Raw genomic sequence first — 8,591 nt, 5'->3', positions numbered from 1 at the left:
GCTTAGCCACCGTCTCCATCTCGGCCCCGCGAGCCTGCAAGTCTGCCTCATCCCCTCCAGATCTCTGGTCTCCATCTCCTCCATTCCATCTAGGACTCCTCCAATGTCACAAGGAAAAGAACAACAAATCCACCAAAATCCTGGACAAATCTCCATCTCTAGAGAAAGACTAACACATGGTTTCCTCAATAAACTGTTCATATTCTTTGGCAAATCCCTCTTGCTTCAGAGCAGATGGTCCCCTTTCACAAATGCGCACAGATCAGTGAATATATCATGAGTAACTGGTGTCATCAGAAATGACTGTCATAATATACAGGCTTCTCATTGGTCATACTTAAAGTTTGCATGAGGAAGAAGTTGCAATAGCCTTTCTAAACTATATTATCCTCAACACCAATGCATGGTAACGTTCTGTTTATTATAAGTGCGTTCTGAGTGTGCACACCGACACGAAAAACGCCACGCGTAAAAGCGTCACTTTTTAAAAAACGCCTCGGGTTCGTTTTTTTAGTTTGACGCGCCGTGTCAAAAACTATCCGACCAATGAGATTGGCGCTTTTGCTCACGTGTCTGGAGCTTCTGAAGTTACAGTAAAACAACTTGGGGGCGCTCAAACACAAAACGGTCTTGCCGAGCACACATACGTAACGGCGAAGAAGATGTACGCCAAGTAGCGTCTACACTGCCGGGAAGAAATAAGACGAGGAAGATGCAAGGCAAGATGAATGTAGAGCTGCTGGTCTCGGTGTCGGGACAGAAAGAACTATTATGACAAACGCAACAGCGACTACAAAAATCTTGATAAAAGAGAATGTTATGGAGTGGTATTGCAGAGCAAATGGGCGCCATCTAATGTCAGGGAATGAATTTGCATGTTCACTCGGCTCATCGTCAGCAAAAATCGCTTGGGTGTGAACACAAAAACGCATTGAAAAACGCTGCCGAATAACGCGCGCCGATATTCGTCCCGGTGTGTACGAGCCTTTACACTACGTGAACTCACTCGAGGCCCACAGAGAAGAAAATGAATAGTTGAATAAAGTCGTTATTTTTGTTTGTTTTTTGCGCACAAAAAGTATTCTCGTCACTTGATAAATTTAAGGTTGAGCCACTGTAATCACTCGGACTATTTTAACTATGTCTTTAATAACTTTTCTGAGCCGGCAAGTTTCGATCCCTTAGAAGCCTATGGAGGAGTGATCCAGCTCTCAGATTTAATACAAAATATCTTAATTTGTGTTCAGAAGATGAACAAAGTCTAACGGGGTTGGAACGACATGAGGGCGAGTAATTACTGACAGAGTTTTCATTTTGGGGTGAACTATCCCTTTAATGCATGCAACTCTGAAAAGGACCTTGTGTGTGACAGCCGGGAGATGGATTGAGGAAACAGTATCATTGAGGAAATGCCAGCTTTTTGTCCAGAAACAGAGATGGCACGGCTATGATGTTCCTCCCCTGTGTGTTGCTCTTGGATATGGCACAAAACCCATGAAGTCTGGACCTGCGTGAGGTTTAGAAATGCATTTTGAGAATATATTGACCCTTAAAATAGATCTGATTGAAATATTACATTCCTGATGCTGAGGTTTAGCCTATTGGATGTTTAAACAAATAAAAATTAAACCTTTTTTATTTATTTATGTGATGCACTCTAAAAACAAAGGTTTGGGCTTTTGGGTTAACACAATAGACTGAGTTGACAACTAAACTAAATTATGTTAATGTTAAAGGTTAACAGTCCCTTCAAGCAAGGGAGGTAGAAAACTGACTACAAGGTACTCAAAAAAAGGAAAACTCATCTCACAAAAATATGATTTATTGACAAATAAATCAATACATAATCAAAGAAAATAAATTGTAGAACAAAAATTCCTTCCCCCTCCAATGATGTTAATAACCAGCCAACCCTCTATAAACCCCAATACAATCCCAACTTTTTCACACAGAACAATTCAAAGTAAAGCAAAAGAGTAAATTACACAAGCAACCCCAAAATCATATTACATAAAAAGTATAACAAACTCAAACATATGTCAAACCAAGAATGAATTCCACTGCAAACTTAAATCTCATGCAACTCAATAGTACATGTGTTCTAAAGCATCAATATAACAAGTTGGCTGGCAACACGAGGCTGGGAAGTGATTTATACACACAAAAAAAGAAAGGAAAAGAAAAAAAAATGAACTCCCCGCTAGCCAGTCTGAGTCACAACATCCAGAAACTCCTTGCGCTGGAGGCATACAGCGCGCACATGCAGGTACTGGCTAGCTGGAGAATCAAACCAAAGAAAATACAAGAGGAACAGCGATCAACTAACCTAATACAAAAAAACAAAAACGATTAACAATACACAGAAATAACCACAAAATGTATTTTGTTTACTTTAATCTCATTACAAAAATAAAATCAAGACACTTACAAGCACTGTATAAAAACCTCTAATTACCTGCGACACAGCCACCAACCCTGGACTAACTTCCAACATAGGAACGGGCGGGGCCAAAAACCTACAAATACACAATGTCTGCGTCTGCATTAAAAACAACTCCCTAAAAAAACAAGGCTTCATAAATATGACACAAATCAATCACTATTTATTTAGCCTACCTGCACATCAAACCGTGCATGCACAAACCAACATGGACGCGTCACCGGACAGCACGATGTTTGTGTCTGTATTTAAAACATCTAATTCAGTGAAAAAAGCTTTGTCAAAATGAAACAAAATTACAGTCAATATTCGCTTGGCCTACCTGCTCAACCAGACCGCGTCTGTGCACCAACACACAAAGTACCAAACAGCACAACTCCACAAAAGGTTGGACCTCATCTCTAGGCCTCCCTACAGGTGCCTGCTTAAATACCCTCTACCTACCTGGCCACACCCTCTACTAATTGCCACCTCATCGGCTACATTAAGCCAACAAACTAAACTGAGTTGAACTTAATATGTAGCATTAACAAAAAATGCTGACCAGTCAAAAATAAAGTAGTTTCAACTAATTTCAACATAGCAGATTTATGGCCCTATAATCAATAGACCTCATATGCCAGAGAAACAAGTGCCAATTTTGAATTTTGAGTTTATATTTTATATTTGGTATCGCTGTGTTGACAATTAATTAGCTGGTGAAGTGGATTTACTTTTTGTAGAGTTGACAAAAGTTATTTATAATTTTTGAAGCAGAGGTCATAACAAATGTCAGTACACCAGGAAGATTTTAAAACGAGCGGTTCATTCATAAATCTTTAAGATCCTACCTTCATGCAGTGGAAATATAAACAATACAACACAGTGAGCGCATCGATGAAAAGGGGCGGAGCTACAACGCGGTTCAAATTACCAGCAAAGCACATGTTAAATATAGCCTAACTTATTTAGCATGTAACAATAAATTAACAAATAAGAAATTACTTGACAGTAGCAGTGCAGTTACTACTCATATGATTAATGTAATGTCAAGTCACCTTTATTTCTACAGTGCTTTATACACTGCAGATTGTTTCAAAGCAGCTTTACAGGGATAAACAGGAAAATAATGATTCAATGATGCAAAAAGAGTTCAATTCTGCTGTAAAGCAGCTCTTAAAAGAAAAAGTGTGATTGTTCAGTGGAGATCAGTTCAGTGTTTATTCAGTTCTACTGTTTAAAGATCATCAAATACGAAATGAGTTCAATTAATCTATAAAGCAGCTCTGATGTCATCATCAACAGCTCTCATCCAATAGTGTCAGTCAAATCAATAATATTGCTAAATATTAAGTGTCCGAGAGGCAAAAGTGAAGAACCCAAACTATAACATAACTTCATGTAGCCACACATAACCTACACACAATAGTAAGTTAATGTAACAGAAAAAAAGGTCTATGATAGGATTTTACTCATCAGGAATTGATCAGATGGTGAAAAGTGTCTTTCATTAGTAAATGTTAAAGTCTTTACAGCGTTTTGGATCTCCAAATTGCTGGAAAGTGCTTAAGTTTTATAAGCTCCTTTTTCAAAGAGCAATTTTAAAGTCTTGCAAAAGGTTGCTTTCATTTTATTGGATTAATTAGTTCTTAACTGTTCAACCTTTATTTCAGATTAAAACTATATATCGAGTCAACATCTGTTTTTCATGTTCAGGTTTGACTTTTATTGCTTTCCACTTTCCAGATTAATTTGCAGATTTCAAAACTTACAAATAAAATGCCTTTGATATGTCTTGCAGAAACACTTTTCCATCCAAATTTATACCTGATGGATAAAACATATATTTTTTCATTGAATATTTAGTTTCACTCAGAAATGTCACATTACAAAAATAAAATGGCATTTCGTTCAAAATAATAGACTTTCAATATTCAACAATCTTGAAGTTGAAGCAATAACATGCTGTTCTACTAAAAAGAAAATATAAATCACCGAGGAGTGTAAAATCCCTTAGTAAATGCGAATACAAACAAATCCCTGAAGAACATCCGTGTTTTTTGTGTTAACATTGTGTTTAGCTCACATCAACAACCTTTTCACCAGCTTCCATGAATGTGTTCGTGAACTTTACAGCACTTTTGAGAAATGATCTATGATCCAACATGGTTTTCAATGCCTTTTCTCAGAGGACACATCATTAAAAACAATAGCTTGGACTAACGGAGCTTGCAGATGCTGTACAATTATTTATAACCAAACAAAACTAGTGCTTAACTCATTAATAGATCAGAAAAAGTGAGATTCCTTAGGGAAGGAGTCATTTCCTAAACCCCAAGTACTACAACTAAAGAATCAAGGAAATCTATTTTCACTTTCCAAGTGCTTTTAAAGTTATGGACGTGCCAGTAAGGTCATCCAGGGGTGTTTCGAGAACAGGTGACTAAAAATATGCTTCGGCTTTAGCAAACAAGAAACAGGAAAACCCTGCTTGTATTCTAATGTATAGTGCTATTGTACATAAGCAGCAAAGCAAATGTGTCTGTAGGGAAAAGCATTGTGTTTGGCTTGTGTTCCTGTAGCTAAACTGGTAAAGTCAAACACACATATACAGATAAATGTGCAGTGCAATGCAAGTCGATGTGCATTAAAGTGTGTGCCAAATGCATCAATGTAAACGGAGAAGTAGGGGTGTAACGATATCCTCATGTCACAATTCGATATATCACGATACTAAACTATTGCGATACTCCAAGACATTTGGTAAAAGGTTAACAACATTTTTACTGTTGATTAAAATGCTAAGTGTGTGTAACTGAAAGGCTTGGACTTAGTACTGGAAACCCAAAGCACAGGACAATAGAGAGACAGGAATAAAAACAATCATGATTCTGAAGCTGAAAATATAGAATTATTTTTGACAAATATTCGTGCACTCTTTCACTGACTAGATTTAAAATAATGTAGGCCACATTTTACTGGTAACAGACATTTGGCATTATCAGGACACACAAATATTCCCCCATTGCATTATTATACATTATATATACGGTAACAGTTTAATGTAGTACTGACACTAAAACTCTGAAAACGTGAATTTTTTCCCCTCACGCTGTAATTTTCATTTTGGGTGAACCATACACAACATACTGTATATTGTCACTATACATATTGATACATATTTTTGCATTGCGATATATTGTGACACCCCTATTAAGAAGGCTCCAATATATTTAGTAATTTAGTTGCTCCTGGTGAATTGAGAAAATGTATCAAACTTGAAACTATTTTATGAGGAAGAAAACAGGCAGGTGGGATCCGAGATATACCAGAACTGGGTTTGAACTTGGGTTGTTCAAACAAACACTATTGTGCACCGTATCGGAGCATGTTCAACCCATCGGGCTACACATCCACTTTACTTCAAAATATATTTTGCTCCCATCATAATGTCCATTTCGACACACATTTGCCACTTGGCAAGATCACTTAAAAATGTAATTTGTCATGATCATTACTCACACTCATATCGATCCAAACTCGGATCTTTTTGCTCCTAGAACACAAAAGAAGATGCTTAGATTTTTTTTTTTTTTTTTTGTCCATACAATAGTTTGCACAAATATAATATACATCACTAACACAAATTATTGTACTGTCTGCTAAAATCACTATCCTTTTTTTGTCCTATTGGAAGCTTCATAATAACAATCTGTTTCTACTTACAGAAGAAAAAAACCCTGGATGTTTTTACTATTCAGGGAATTATACGCAGAAATATCTGTGTTTGAGATCAGCGTTCTTCCCAAGACTGTTTTGCTCATAATAATGATAAATAATAATTTGTTACATTTATATAGTGCTTTTCTGGGTACTCAAAGCGCTTTACATAGAAGGGGGAATCTCCTCAACCATCACGAATGTGCAGCACACACACACACGATGGGTCATTAGTGATGAATAACAGTGAATAACATCCATCAGTGATGAATAACATCCTTCGACCTTTAGTTACATACCGGTAGTAAATTATGACAAGTTGTAAAGAAGTCAGGAAATGTACAGTTCTGACTCTGCAATAGCAGTGATAGGAACTACACTTTTAACTTATACAAAGTTCTCTCTTTATATTTACAAACATGGTGCATTGCATGCTTTTGTTCACCGTTTAAGAACCTAAAACATTTCTGCAGATAAAAATCCAAAAGAAATATGGATTTTCAAATTTATAAAAAACTTCATGCCATCTATTTATGATGAAATGTGTGCGCATGATAGAGAAAGTAAGAACATTGAAATTGAAAGGAATGTTTCTCGTTTAATATGTTATTGTTATCATTAAAATATGAAATTAAAATGACGGGTAATAATAGATTATGATGGACCCAAACGCGACCTCTGATAACTTAAAAAAAAAAAAAATTTAAATCTAAATGATGAATAAAAAAACAAATCTGAAATAACAGATTTATTTAAGAAAAAAAAAACTAAATCCAAAACAAAAGTACTAAAACTTAAACTAAATTTAAAATGAACACTACAAAAAAAAAAGTATGTAACTAATACTAAAATAACACTTTCTGTGACACACTGTGGTACAGAACAATTATTTTTAGACAAATGTTTACATTAACACCCTTATTCTGTAGAAAAGGTGTGACGTTTCTAGGCAGACGCCGGTTATGAGTTATAATCTACGCACAGACTATTGAAACTATTAAAAGGTCCACATGTTTGATAATGATTCCAGCTCTGTGTGTTTTAGTCACAAGAAGCACGTCAGCGATGACATCACACGAGGACAGAAACAGGACAGACTGTTACTCACTGCACACACACACACACTCGTTCAGCTCTGCTAAAAAAAAGAAATCACAGCATCACTTTCACCGCAGTCTGTTTGCGAAACATGTTGGAAAGGGAAATTGCTTGATGTCTTGGTATTAGTTCACTGTCTGGTTTTCTGATGCATTTCCACTTTAATAATGCCTAATAAAATGAGCTTTAGGTTTATATCCTCAAAAATCTCACAAGCATTTGGTCATTAAAATTCTGTCTTTGTTTTCTCACCCTCATGTTGTTCTAAACCTGTATGCAGTTATTTCGACTGAATAATGACTCATATTAGAGTGATTTCTGAAGGATCATGTGACACTGAAGACTGGAGTAATGATGCTGAAAATTCAGCTTTGCTCACTGCAGGAATAAATTACACTTTACTATATATTCACACAGAAAAAGTATCTTTAAAATTATAATACATATTTCACAATATTACTGTTTTCACTGCATTTTTCGATCAAATAAATGCAGCCCTGGTGAGCAAAAAAGACTTAATTATTCAAATCTTAATTATTATGTAGACTTGAGGAGGAACTCTTTTGAATTAGAATTTTGAATCAAATAAATTTAGAATCTGGAATGTTTTTGTTGCTTCTCATTCTAAAAAATGCTCAACCCAATTTTGGGTCAGATATGGCCGAACCCAAATGTAGGGTTAAAAATGTAATTTGAAAATTTAACCCAATGGATGGGTTTGTCCATATTTGACCCAAAGTTGGGTTGAAACAACCCAGCATTTTTTTTAGAGATCCTGTAAAATTTGGTAAATTCAATAGTAAAACATGTTCTTAGTCATGCATACTTGCTGATCTTTTGACGTCGTGCTGCAGGAGATTCCCAGCGAGTGTTTCGCCAGAGATTCCCTCGAGATTTATCTATGGGTTTTTCAATTTATGAGTGACATAAGGTCTGTAGTAAACATAACTTGACAATACTTAGACGTTTTGTTCTACAGCATAACACACACATATCTAAAATGTGAATTTTGAAGCTGTTATGTTTATTTTTCTTAAATCGAAGTTTCAGGAATGTTTGGGGTTTAAGTGTGTGCAGTTTAGGTTGTAGAACAAAATCTTCAAATTTCCTCAAGTTATGTTTATAGCACAGACCTTATTTCACTCATAAATTGAAAAGCAACATTATAAAAATCTGGAGGGAACCATTAGTCTAACTGGTTTCCTCTTTATTCCAGATAAATATAGCTCGTCTTCATCAACTGAGATAGTTCTGATGTCCTTATGCATGATATGATCACAGCTGGGGAGCTCTTCCCAAAGACACAGGATGTTTCAGGAATTAAATGAACATTTCAGGCATTTACTCACCCTCA

The sequence above is a fragment of the Rhinichthys klamathensis genome, unplaced genomic scaffold, assembly GCF_029890125.1.
Source record: "Rhinichthys klamathensis goyatoka isolate OS25496 unplaced genomic scaffold, OSU_Roscu_1.1 h1tg000196l_1, whole genome shotgun sequence".
Classification (NCBI taxonomy): Eukaryota; Metazoa; Chordata; class Actinopteri; order Cypriniformes; family Leuciscidae; genus Rhinichthys; species Rhinichthys klamathensis.
This window is presented reverse-complemented; position numbering follows the sequence as displayed.